This window comes from Bombina bombina, chromosome 4 (assembly GCF_027579735.1).
Source record: "Bombina bombina isolate aBomBom1 chromosome 4, aBomBom1.pri, whole genome shotgun sequence".
Classification (NCBI taxonomy): domain Eukaryota; kingdom Metazoa; phylum Chordata; class Amphibia; order Anura; family Bombinatoridae; genus Bombina; species Bombina bombina.
The window spans coordinates 84,190,938-84,204,965 of record NC_069502.1 but is presented as its reverse complement, the minus strand read 5'-3'; the positions used below and the strand labels follow the sequence as shown (position 1 = coordinate 84,204,965).

The 14,028-nt window shown below is 39.3% G+C and overlaps 1 protein-coding gene across 1 annotated transcript in view; it reads right to left on the bottom strand.

The window, feature by feature from the left end:
- The window catches only part of HMBOX1 (homeobox containing 1), a 397,982-nt gene that overhangs the window by 121,455 nt on the left and 262,499 nt on the right, over positions 1-14,028 (bottom strand). The window lies entirely within an intron of this gene.

Here is a 14,028-nt window from a genome sequence, read left to right as displayed (position 1 = left end):
CCAAAAGGAACAAAACTTTCCAAGAAAGTAATTTAATGTCCAATGAATGCATAGGTTCAAACAGAGGAGCTTGAAGAGCTCCCAGAACCAAATTCAAACTCCAAGGAGGAGAAATTGACTTAATGACAGGTTTTATACGAACCAAAGCTTGTACAAAACAATGAATATCAGGAAGAATAGTAATCTTTCTGTGAAAAAGAACAGAAAGAGCGGAGATTTGTCCTTTCAAAGAACTTGCGGACAAACCCTTATCTAAACCATCCTGAAGAAACTAAAATTCTCGGTATTCTAAAAGAATGCCAAGAAAAATGATGAGAAAGACACCAAGAAATATAAGTCTTCCAGACTCTATAATATATCTCTCGAGATACAGATTTACGAGCCTGTAACATAGTATTAATCACGGAGTCAGAGAAACCTCTTTGACCAAGAATCAAGCGTTCAATCTCCATACCTTTAAATTTAAGGATTTCAGATCCTGATGGAAAAAAGGACCTTGCGACAGAAGGTCTGGTCTTAACGGAAGAGTCCATGGTTGGCAAGATGCCATCCGGACAAGATCCGCATACCAAAACCTGTGAGGCCATGCCGGAGCTATTAGCAGAACAAACGAGCATTCCCTCAGAATCTTGGAGATTACTCTTGGAAGAAGAACTAGAGGCGGAAAGATATAGGCAGGATGATACTTCCAAGGAAGTGATAATGCATCCACTGCCTCCGCCTGAGGATCCCGGGATCTGGACAGATACCTGGGAAGTTTCTTGTTTAGATGAGAGGCCATCAGATCTATCTCTGGGAGCCCCCACATTTGAACAATCTGAAGAAATACCTCTGGGTGAAGAGACCATTCGCCCGGATGCAACGTTTGGCGACTGAGATAATCCGCTTCCCAATTGTCTACACCTGGGATATGAACCGCAGAGATTAGACAGGAGCTGGATTCCGCCCAAACCAAAATTCGAGATACTTCTTTCATAGCCAGAGGACTGTGAGTCCCTCCTTGATGATTGATGTATGCCACAGTTGTGACATTGTCTGTCTGAAAACAAATGAACGATTCTCTCTTCAGAAGAGGCCAAAACTGAAGAGCTCTGAAAATTGCACGGAGTTCCAAGATATTGATCGGTAATCTCACCTCCTGAGATTCCCAAACTCCTTGTGCCGTCAGAGATCCCCACACAGCTCCCCAACCTGTGAGACTTGCATCTGTTGAAATTACAGTCCAGGTCGGAAGAACAAAAGAAGCCCCCTGAATTAAACGAAGGTGATCTGTCCACCACGTTAGAGAGTGTCGAACAATCGGTTTTAAAGATATTAATTGATATATCTTCGTGTAATCCCTGCACCATTGGTTCAGCATACAGAGCTGAAGAGGTCGCATGTGAAAACGAGCAAAGGGGATCGCGTCCGATGCAGCAGTCATAAGACCTAGAATTTCCATGCATAAGGCTACCGAAGGGAATGATTGAGACTGAAGGTTTCGACAAGCTGTAAGCAATTTTAGACGTCTCTTGTCTGTTAAAGACAGAGTCATGGATACTGAATCTATCTGGAAACCCAGAAAGGTTACCCTTGTTTGAGGAATCAAAGAACTTTTTGGTAAATTGATCCTCCAACCATGATCTTGAAGAAACAACACAAGTCGATTCGTATGAGACTCTGCTAAATGTAAAGACTGAGCAAGTACCAAGATATCGTCCAAATAAGGAAATACCACAATACCCTGTTCTCTGATTACAGACAGAAGGGCACCGAGAATCTTTGTGAAAATTCTTGGAGCTGTAGCAAGGCCAAACGGTAGAGCCACAAATTGGTAATGCTTGTCTAGAAAAGAGAATCTCAGGAACTGATAATGATCTGGATGAATCGGAATATGCAGATATGCATCCTGTAAATCTATTGTGGACATATAATTCCCTTGCTGAACAAAAGGCAATATAGTCCTTACAGTTACCATCTTGAACGTTGGTATCCTTACATAACGATTCAATAATTTTAGATCCAGAACTGGTCTGAAGGAATTCTCCTTCTTTGGTACAATGAAGAGATTTGAATAAAACCCCATCCCCTGTTCCGGAACTGGAACTGGCATAATTACTCCAGCCAACTCTAGATCTGAAACACAATTCAGAAATGCTTGAGCTTTCACTGGATTTACTGGGACACGGGAAAGAAAAAATCTCTTTGCAGGAGGTCTCATCTTGAAACCAATTCTGTACCCTTCTGAAACAATGTTCTGAATCCAAAGATTGTGAACAGAATTGATCCAAATTTCTTTGAAAAAACGTAACCTGCCCCCTACCAGCTGAACTGGAATGAGGGCCGTACCTTCATGTGAACTTAGAAGCAGGCTTTGCCTTTCTAGCAGGCTTGGATTTATTCCAGACTGGAGATGGTTTCCAAACTGAAACTGCTCCTGAGGACGAAGGATCAGGCTTTTGTTCTTTGTTGAAACGAAAGGAACGAAAACGATTGTTAGCCCTGTTTTTACCTTTAGATCTTTTATCCTGTGGTAAAAAAGTTCCTTTCCCACCAGTAACAGTTGAAATAATAGAATCCAACTGAGAACCAAATAATTTGTTTCCCTGGAAAGAAATGGAAAGTAGAGTTGATTTAGAAGCCATATCAGCATTCCAGGTCTTAAGCCATAAAGCTCTTCTGGCTAAGATAGCCAGAGACATAAACCTAACATCAACTCTAATAATATCAAAAATGGCATCACAGATAAAATTATTAGCATGCTGGAGAAGAATAATAATATCATGAGAATCACGATTTGTTACTTGTTGCGCTAGAGTTTCCAACCAAAAAGTTGAAGCTGCAGCAACATCAGCCAATGATATAGCAGGTCTAAGAAGATTACCTGAACATAGATAAGCTTTTCTTAGAAAAGATTCAATTTTTCTATCTAAAGGATCCTTAAACGAGGTACCATCTGACGTAGGAATGGTAGTACGTTTAGCAAGGGTAGAAATAGCCCCATCAACTTTAGGGATTTTGTCCCAAAATTCTAACCTGTCAGGCGGAACAGGATATAATTGCTTAAAACGTTTAGAAGGAGTAAATGAATTACCCAATTTATCCCATTCCTTGGAAATTACTGCAGAAATAGCATTAGGAACAGGAAAGACTTCTGGAATAACCGCAGGAGCTTTAAAAACCTTATCCAAACGTATAGAATTAGTATCAAGAGGACTAGAATCCTCTATTTCTAAAGCAATTAGTACTTCTTTAAGTAAAGAGCGAATAAATTCCATCTTAAATAAATATGAAGATTTATCAGCATCAATCTCTGAGATAGAATCCTCTGAACCAGAAGAGTCCAAAGAATCAGAATGATGGTGTTCATTTAAAAATTCATCTGTAGAGAGAGAAGATTTAAAAGACTTTTTACGTTTACTAGAAGGAGAAAAAACAGACAAAGCCTTCTTTATGGATTCAGAAACAAAATCTCTTATGTTATCAGGAACATTCTGCACCTTAGATGTTGAGGGAACTGCAACAGGCAATGGTACATCACTAAAGGAAATATTATCTGCTTTAACAAGTTTGTCATGACAATTATTACAAACAACAGCTGGAGGAATAGCTACCAAAAGTTTACAGCAGATACACTTAGCTTTGGTAGATCCAGCAGGCAGTGGTTTTCCTGTAGTATCTTCTGGCTCAGATGCAACGTGAGACATCTTGCAATATGTAAGAGAAAAAACAACATATAAAGCAAAATAGATCAAATTCCTTATAAGACAGTTTCAGGAATGGGAAAAAATGCCAAATATCAAGCTTCTAGCAACCAGAAGCAAATGAAAAATGAGACTGAAATAATGTGGAGACAAAAGCGACGCCCATATTTTTTTAGCGCCAAATAAGACGCCCACATTATTTGGCGCCTAAATGCTTTTGGCGCCAAAAATGACGCCACATCCGGAACGCCGACATTTTTGGCGCAAAATAACGTCAAAAAATGACGCAACTTCCGGCGACACGTATGACGCCGGAAACGGAAAAGAATTTTTGCGCCAAAAAAGTCCGCGCCAAGAATGACGCAATAAAATGAAGCATTTTCAGCCCCCGTGAGCCTAACAGCCCACAGGGAAAAAAGTCAAATTTTTGAGGTAAGAAAAATATGATAATTCAATGCATAATCCCAAATATGAAACTGACTGTCTGAAAATAAGGAAAGTTGAACATTCTGAGTCAAGGCAAATAAATGTTTGAATACATATATTTAGAACTTTATAAATAAAGTGCCCAACCATAGCTTAGAGTGTCACAGAAAATAAGACTTACTTACCCCAGGACACTCATCTACATATTTGTAGAAAGCCAAACCAGTACTGAAACGAGAATCAGTAGAGGTAATGGTAAATATAAGAGTATATCGTCGATCTGAAAAGGGAGGTAAGAGATGAATCTCTACGACCGATAACAGAGAACCTTATGAAATAGACCCCGTAGAAGGAGATCACTGCATTCAATAGGCAATACTCTCTTCACATCCCTCTGACATTCACTGCACGCTGAGAGGAAAACCGGGCTCCAACTTGCTGCGGAGCGCATATCAACGTAGAATCTAGCACAAACTTACTTCACCACCTCCCTTGGAGGCAAAGTTTGTAAAACTGATTTGTGGGTGTGGTGAGGGGTGTATTTATAGGCATTTTAAGGTTTGGGAAACTTTGCCCCTCCTGGTAGGAATGTATATCCCATACGTCACTAGCTCATGGACTCTTGTTAATTACATGAAAGAAAGGAGTGAAATGTCAATATTGATGAATTAACGTGCCCTTTTTTTTAATAGGTTTATTAAAAACCGGGCACTAATTCATCCAAATTGACCTTCACTTTAAAATCTATTTCTTCTCTTTTATAATGTTTCTACAAGACCATCTAACCCTTTATCTCCTCTCTTTTGAAATCCATTAAACTGCATTCTCTTACCCATTTTCCACACTTTCAGTGTTTTCTTTTTATAAACTTCTATTTGTTTAAGGGAACCACAAAACTATTTTTTACGACCTGTTCAGCTACTTTTCCTTGGAAAACTAAAAAACATTTTTATGTGTTAACATAATTTCTTACTCTATTTTATAGAAAGCAAAATTGTGATTAAAGATACATTTAAATAATACATTTAAATAAATACTGAACCACTGTACTTCTGTCATCAAATGTACGTATTTGACTATTTCTCTTGTGTCAAAACATTGCTCCTTTCCATGATAACATATTGAGATAGGATTAGGAGTGTGCACGCATTCTGAGCACTGTATGTTTAACATTGTTTGAGATGTGCATTGCACAGTGATGTGCATTGCTATAACAACATATGTTCACATTTTCAAAGTGAACATTTTATAATTGATTCACTAGCAATATAGCAATAGAATTATACAAGAATTGAACAAGGATTGGGAAAGGGGCAAGACACAAGGCAAGTACTTTTGTAATATTTTGTTTGATATACCTTACTGTTTTCAAATGCAATTGCTACTGTTATACTGTGTCTTATGTGTTTAACTGGTTCCCTCTTTTGTAAAAATGCCTAATATCTTCTTATTCCTTTTTGCTGCCTTTTGTCTCTATAACAAACTACATTATTAAATTACTCCTTCTCCCTCTCCACCTGCACTGTTTATTAGCCCATCTCTCTTTTGTACCCATGAACTTTACCTATTCCTAAACACTCTCTCTCCCCCCTGCACCTTGTTTCAAAAGCAGTCTCACTACTGCAAATCTGTATCTCATCTTATGTCACTCTCCCTCTTGCTTCTACTAACTGCTGGCGACATCTCCCCTAATCCTGGTCCCCAACAACTGCCTAGCCGTGCACATCCATGTGTACCATCCCACAGACTCAAAAAACAAAACTCTGACAACCTTACTCACATTCCTCTTGCATCAAAAGCCACTTCCCCTTTCACTTGTGCACTTTGGAACTCTCGCTCTGTTTGCAACAAATTCACTTCTATACTTGACCTCTTTATCTCCCACTCCCTCAACCTTCTGGCCCTAACAGAAACCTGGCTCTCTCCCCTAGACACAGCATCCACTGCTGCTCTGTCACATGGGGGTCTCCACTTCAGCCACACTCCTAGGTCTGGTAATAGACAAGGAGGTGGTGTAGGTATTTTACTTTCCTCTCGTTGCACCTTTCAACAAATACATCCCATCTCTTCCCTCAGATTTTCTTCATTCGAAACCCACATGAATCGCTTATTCTCTCCTCTTTCTATACGTGTCGCAGTCATATACCGTCGTCCTGGCTCCTCAACTCAATTTCTAGATCACTTGGCTGCATGGCTACCTTATTTCCTTTCCTCAGACACCCCTTCCCTCATTCTTAGTGACTTCAACATCCCTCTTGACAATCCGACTGCCTCCTCTGCAAAACAACTTCTGCAACTCACTTCCTCTTTTGGTTTGTCACAAACAATGGACTGATTCTCCATTCTCACATAAGCATTACGTCATTAGATCAACAACAGCTTTCTAATTCCATCAAACCTCTCCTCTCATCCTTCTCCTCCTTTTCATTCCCTGACCAATCTATCTGCCACTATAATTTCACCCTTACATCCGTCCTCGACAATCTCACCCCTCTTACCATAGCTCGGAAATCAAACACTCATCCTCAGCCCTGGCATACTCCTCTGACACGATACCTACGCAGATGTTCCCGTACTGCTGAGCGGCACTGGAGAAAATCTAGGAGTTCAGCTGATTTTCAACACTACAAATTTATCTTGAACTCCTACTACTCTGCCCTTAATTTCCATAAGCAACACTACTTCTCTACTCTTATCTCTAATCTTTCTTCAAACCCAAAACGTTTGTTCTCCACTTTCAATACTCTTCTCCGCCCTCCCCCACCTCCTAATACAACTTCTCTGTCAGCTCAAGACTTTGCCAACCACTTCAATAACAAAATCAACTCCATCAGAAAGGAAATCAGCTCTCAAAATAATTCCATTCTCTCACCCCCTCAAATGCTCTCAATCAACCACAACCCACATAACCTTAAACTTAGCTCATTCTCCCGTTACTGAGGAAGAAGTTTCACCTCACTACCTGTCCCCTTGACCCTATCCCCTCACAGCTACTCCCCTCCCTCTCTGCCACCCTTACCCCTATACTCACACACACTTTCAACCTCTCCTTCAGCACCAGTATATTTCCCTCATCGCTGAAACATGCACTGGTCACACCTATCCTCAAAAAACCTTCCCTTGATCCTACCTCCCCATCCAACTACCGCCCTTTTCCCCTCCTCCCTCTTGCATCAAAGCTTCTCGAAAAACTAGCTTATGCACGCCTTTCCCATTTCCTTACAATAAACTCCCTCCTTGACCCATTGCAATCTGGATTTCGTCCCCATCACTCCACAGAAACAGCAATTGTTAAGGTTACCAATGACCTACTTACAGCAAAATCAAAAGGCCACTTCTCTCTGCTTATTCTCCTTGATCTGTCCACAGCGTTTGACACTGTTGACCACCCTCTCTTGCTCCAAACCCTCCAATCCTTCGGCATATGTGACACAGCCCTCTCGTGGCTCTCTTCCTACCTGTCAAACCGTACCTTTAGTGTAGCCTTCTCTGGGGCCTCCTCTGCCCCGTCACCACTTTCTGTCGGAGTACAGCAAGGCTCTGTCCTCGGTCCCCTTCTCAATCTACACGTCATCACTAGGTTCCCTAATAAAGTCCCATGGTTTACAATATCATTTGCATGCCGACGACACCCAAATCTACTTCTCTGCACCAGACCTTTCTCCTTCCTTGCTAACCCGTGTCACTAACTGTCTTTCTCACATCCCCAACTGGATGTCCTCTCACTACCTCAAGCTAAATCTCTCCAAAACTGAGTTCCTTATTTTCCCCCTTCTTCAAAACTCTCCACCCCCAATCTCTCTATAACTGTCGACAACTCCATCATTACCCCTACCCTGCATGCCCGATGTCTCGGGGTCACATTTGACTCAGATCTTTCTTTCACTCCTCACATTCAGTCTTTGGCTAAAGCCTGCCGCTTCCACCTTAAAAACATCTCTAAAATTAGACACTTCCTTACACAAGACACAACTAAGATTTGAATCCACTCTCTCAATCTCTCCCGCCTCGATTACTGCAACTCTGTCCTCTCTGGTCTCCCCACCTACCGCCTAGCTCCTTTACAATCCTTAATGAATGCCTCTGCCAGACTCATCTTCCTTACAAGTCGCTCTTCATCTGCTGCACCTCTCTGCCAATCTCTGGCTTCCTCTTGCCTCTAGGATCAAACACAAAATTCCCACTCATACAAAGCGCTAAACTGCACTGCTCCCCCCTATATCTCAGATCTTGTCTCCAGATACTCTCCTTCCCGTCCCCTTTGCTCTGCTCAAGACCTCCTACTCTCCTCCTCTCTTGTCACCTCATCACACTCCCGTTTACAGGACTTCTCCAGACTGGCTCCCATCTTGTGGAACTCTCTGCCTCGCTCCACAAGACTCTTCTAGTTTTAAAAGCTTCAAGTGCTCCCTAAAGACTCTACTGTTCAGGGATGCATACAACCTACGCTAACCTTACTTTATACCAGTTCCTCTCCTCCATTGCTATCCCCTGAACCCCCCTAGCATGTAAGCTTAAGAGTCCAGCTGTTTGTTGATCACCTTCTCAAGAGCTGACTACAACAGTGCAACTCTTGGCAGGGCCCTCTACCCATTTGATCCCTATAACTGTTTTGTTTTTTTGTACTCCGCCTTTGTGAATAGCGCTGCGGAATCTGTTGGCGCTCTACAAATAACCGATAATAATAATTGTAATAAACACTGCTGCCATATGGGCAGGCTTCGCCCCACTACAACTGCAGGTTCTCAGAAGAGAACCTGCAGCCTGTATTTAACAAGCAGCGGTCATCAGACTGCTGCTTCCCTAACACACACTCTGCATCAGATTCATTGAGAGAGTTTATCCAGTCGTTTGGATTGTGGAAGGAGCAGCCTCCATTTGGATGATTTGATTGGACAAAATAAGGATCTCAATTGTTTGGACTCATTTTTAGTCTCTGTGCTTGATTTTACCGCTGCCTTACACTAGTGGAACACACACATCCAGGACGCCAAGGGTTATGTGCACTGGGTCACTAAAATAGTCCAGTAAGCACCACTTGCACCATCTGGATGCTTTTGAAAACATGAGTACCCGCAATACTGGGGGAGAGAATTGTTTCTTAAATACTGATCTGCACTAGGAGTCGCCCTTTTCCTTCCTTCCCTAACCTTTCGCCACCTCTTAGGTAACGAATTTCAATCTCCCCGGTCTCATCCGACCAGGGAGATTGACAGCTCCTGCTCGCACGTGATTGGCTGTGCGCGGGCAGGGGGCGGGATTGCAAGCGAGCACAAAATATCGCTTGTGCGTATGTGCGCCCCTGTCCGCTGCAGCTTGATAAATCAATCCCATTGTGCTCAAAATGTGCACACTCCAAAACCTCAGTATACTCTCTTGGAAGGAAGCAAAATTTTAACAAAAAAAGAGACAAAGAGAACAAAATACATTTGATAACAGAAGTACATTGGAAAGTTGTTGTTTTTTTCTAAATATGGATACTCTTAATTATGAAAGAGTATATTTGACTTCCATGCCTTAAATCTCTTTATCTGTTGAGATAAGATGTACAAAGATGTGCCCTACTTGACTCTGTACAAAAAAATAAAACGCCTTGAGTTAAGCAGGCTTCAATGTTATATGTACTGCACAGCATCAAATTGCCTAATTGGATGGAAATGTGATTTAGTAACCCCACAAGGTACTGTTTAAGATGAAATCACATTCCTTGTTCTGAGTTTCCGAGAAGCAGAAAACGAGGTAAAGTTGTCCTCACGGGAACGGCAGTAATAACCTTGGTTTAGGTTATGACAGAACAAATTTGATGTAACTCAGTAACAGAGTTCTTTGGGGGTAACATTTAGACTAAATGTTTACAGGAGAAGCAGTTGTGTATTTACATATTTCCTCCTTAAGATATGTATAAAAGTATCTGCCTTATTAGTACATTACGCCTAGTTTCATGGATTGGAGTCCGTTCATTCTTTACCTATAAGGTGACTCCATACACCATTTATAAACAGATATCATGCATCACCATGCATTCACATATCAAGCCGACTTTAGTTATTAGATTATATTTGTTTGTCATATGGGTCAGGCATAACATTGTAAGGGCAGAATCATTCATTAAAGGGACAGGCAAGCCCAAAATTTTCTTGAACATACAATTTTAAACAACTTTCCAATTTACTTCCATTATCAAATGTGCTTCATTCTCTTGTTATCCTTTGCTGAAGGAACGTCATTGCACTACTGGCAAGAAGATAAACACATCTAGTCAGCTAATCACAAAAGATAAATGTGTGCAGGCACCAATCAGCAACTAGCTCCCACTAGTGCAGGATATATGCGTATTCTCTTTCAACATGGGTTACTAAGAGAACAAAGCACATTTTAATTTAAAAGTGTCTTGAAATGACATGCTCTATCGGAAACATGCTAGTTCAATTTTGACCTTCCTATCCATTTAACTAGAACACTTCAAAACTAATATATCAAATAGATTAAACAAAGTACAAAAAAATCAAATGAAGTGTGAATACAAGAACATTCATTCTTGTTGGAGCCTAGCTATGAGGAAATATAATAAATAAATTGGAATGACAAGTAAACAAAAAAGTAACAAAATTTAAAAGTGTGTATGTTCTAGAGAAAAAGGAAACTCTGATGTTAATTGGGTATCAAAAATACGTCTTTTGTCCCTGCCTAGGTTTGTTTGTTTATTCTGCAACTTAAATGATTTATCTACTGTTTCTGCTGTTCAAACAAAAGGGAGCTTTTATCTTAGTAAAATTTTGGGCAAACTGAAATGGGAAAAAAAAATTCATGAATCACAACTCTTAAAACCTCAGATTATCAGGTGGCTATAAGACCACTTCCCTTTAAAGAGGAATAGAAGAGATGCTTGGCGAGTGCTTAAAGGGACACTAAACACAATTTTTTTCTTTCATGATTCAGAAAGAGCATGCAATTTTAAGCAACTTTCTAATTTACTCCTATTATCAATTTTTCTTCATTTTCTTGCTATCTTTATTTAAAAAGCAGGAATGTGATGCATAGGAGCTGGACCATTTTTGGTTGAGAACCTGGGTTACGCTTGTTTATTGGTGGGTAAATGTAAGCCTCCAATAAGCAAGTGCTATCCATGGTGCTGAACCTAAAATGGGCTGGCTGCTATGATTTACATTCCTGCTTTTAAAATAAAGATAGCAAGCAAACGAAGAAAAATTGATAATATGAGTAAATTAGAAAGTTGATTAAAATGTCATGCTTTACCTGAATCATGAAAGAAAAAAATGTGGGTTCAGTGCCCCTTTAAAGAGCTGAGGCACAACTTAATCTATTTATCTTGGCTCACCTGAGCAGCACTCACCAGGAAGAAATACCAAACAAGTAAAATACAAATGTGGGCAGGCAGAACAATAAAAAAACAGATGCAACGAAAGATCAAATTATACTTTTTTTTTTTATTTCATATATAATACATAACTTTACTGCTATATCTGGATATTGCAGACGCACATAATCCAACTTATAACACTTCTGATATGCATGAGGTGACCTTCATACGTCCAAAGAAGAGATGTTTGCTTCAGTTGCCAAAGAATTGGGGGTTACCCTACTCTCAAAAGGGACATTAAACACTTTGAGATGGTAAAATAAAATGATAAATTGTATATAAAAACATTTTTTGCAATATACTTTCATGATTTATTTTGTCCCCTTTTTATGTAATTCAATTCTGAAATTGTGAGCTTTTCAGTTCCTGTTTGTGTGGAATATAATAGTTTTCTGCACTTCCATTTCTGCCATTGGCAGCATACACTAGTGACTTATTTAGAACTGTCACTAATTGGCCACAGCACAGAAAGTAACTTAAGTTACAACATGGCAGCTCTCATTGTTTTATAGTCCCTAAAACTTTACACTTATTTTGTCAAAATTTAAACAACTAAAGAAACTTTAAAAAACACACCTGTATGTTATTCTTAGACTAGTCTTTTCTTTGAATGTGCCATTACATCTAGCATTTATTTAGTGTTTAATGTCCCTTTAACTAGGTGTTTTCATGATTTCAATGAGAAATCATAATTGTTGTTAGCACACATTCTTCTTAATGTCTGTTCTAACTAAGAAGTAACCTAACAGGCTGCTCGAATCTGGTTTTCTGCTGAGATACACATGAAGAAATTAAATATGAAAGTACGTTTCCCGATCATGAGTTTTTTTTTTTTGTATTTGTTTGTTATTTTTATCAGTACACAAAGATAGAAAATATCTAAATAAACATGATACTCAGATACCACCTTCTGTAAGGATTCAGGTACTGGTTGAAGAACTTATTTGACTTCATGTAAAACCAGATATAATGAACTACAGAATAGCCAATGCAGCTCATGTATTTGCCCAACTGTGGTAATAGCCAAATGAAACCTGACAAATTTATGACTGCAATATTACGGCATTAGATATAACAAAGGTGAATTTGAAAAATGAAAAATCAGTTGCACCAGCCAAATAATAATAATAAAAAACACCATATAGGATGACCAGAGTATAATATCTAATATTTGCCAACCCGTCAAAGTGCCCAAGTAAGGAAAAGAACAGGTCATATTGCAGAGGAGAGAATTAAAAAAAATATATATAAAGAAAAAAGGTTACATGTAGAAATAAGAGGGATCCCAGAGCACCCTTAGACGGTGAATGTTAATGGGGTGAACAGGCACGTCCTCATTTGGGTGTCCGTTAATGACCAAGGACGTGCCTGATACGTCCTCTGGGGTTTGAAGCGCTGGAAGGGATCACTGCAATTCCCTTTTTTATCCACCGATGCAGAGGGGACCACTGCGGGGTAGTGCTTCACTGCTGGGCATAATACACGTTTGATGGGCAGCAGCATTTAGCGGCCTTCTAATTACAAAAAAGCAATGCCAAAGCCATATATGTCTGCTATTTCTGAACAAAGGGGATCCCAGAGAAGCATTTACAACCATTTGTGCCATAATTGCACAAGCTGTTTGTAAATCATTTCAGCGAGAAACCTAAAATTGTGAAAAAGTTTGTAAAAAAGAGAATGTTTTTTTTTTTTATTTGATTGTATTTGGCGGTGAAATGGTGGCATAAAATATACCAAAATGGGCCGAAATCAATACTTTGGGTTGTCTACTAAAAAATATATATACATGAAGGGTTATTCAGGAATTCCTGACAGATATCAGTGTTCCAATGAAACTATCACTAATTTTGGGGAAAAAAAAAAAAAAAAAAAAAAGGTTTGGAAATAGCAAAGTGCTACTTGTACTTATTGCCCTATAACTTGCAAAAAAGGAAAGAACATGTAAACATTGGGTATTTCTAAACTCAGGACAACATTTAGAAACTAGTTAGCATGGGTGTTTTTTGGTGGTTGTAGATGAGTAACAGATTTTGTGGGTCAAATTTAGAAAAGTGTGTTTTTTCCATTTTTTCATCATATTTTATATATTTTTTTTATAGTAAATTATAAGATATGATGAAAATAATGGTATCTTTAGAAAGTCCAATTTATGGTGAGAAAAACAGTATATAATATGTGTGGGTACAGTAAATGAGTAAGAGGAAAATTACGGCTAAACACAAACACCGCAGAAATGTAAAATTAGCCCTGGTCTCAAATGGTCAACAAATGGAAAAGGGCTCTGGACACTTAGGGGTTAAAGAACTTTATCTTACCTGAAAGATAACAAAGATGTTTGGCTAGGAACAGTTGCAATGTCAGACATCCTCGGTTTTAGGGACCCTTCTTGGTTCTCTTAAAATTTCCAAAAAAAGATTTACCAACATCTGAGAATTTTATTTTTTTGCAAAATGTAAGATTGCTTGTATTTAGCGGATACCTTTTTTGGGGTTTACTCTTTTTAACCTGAGAAAGGTACCGGAAAAAAGCCTTCATCAT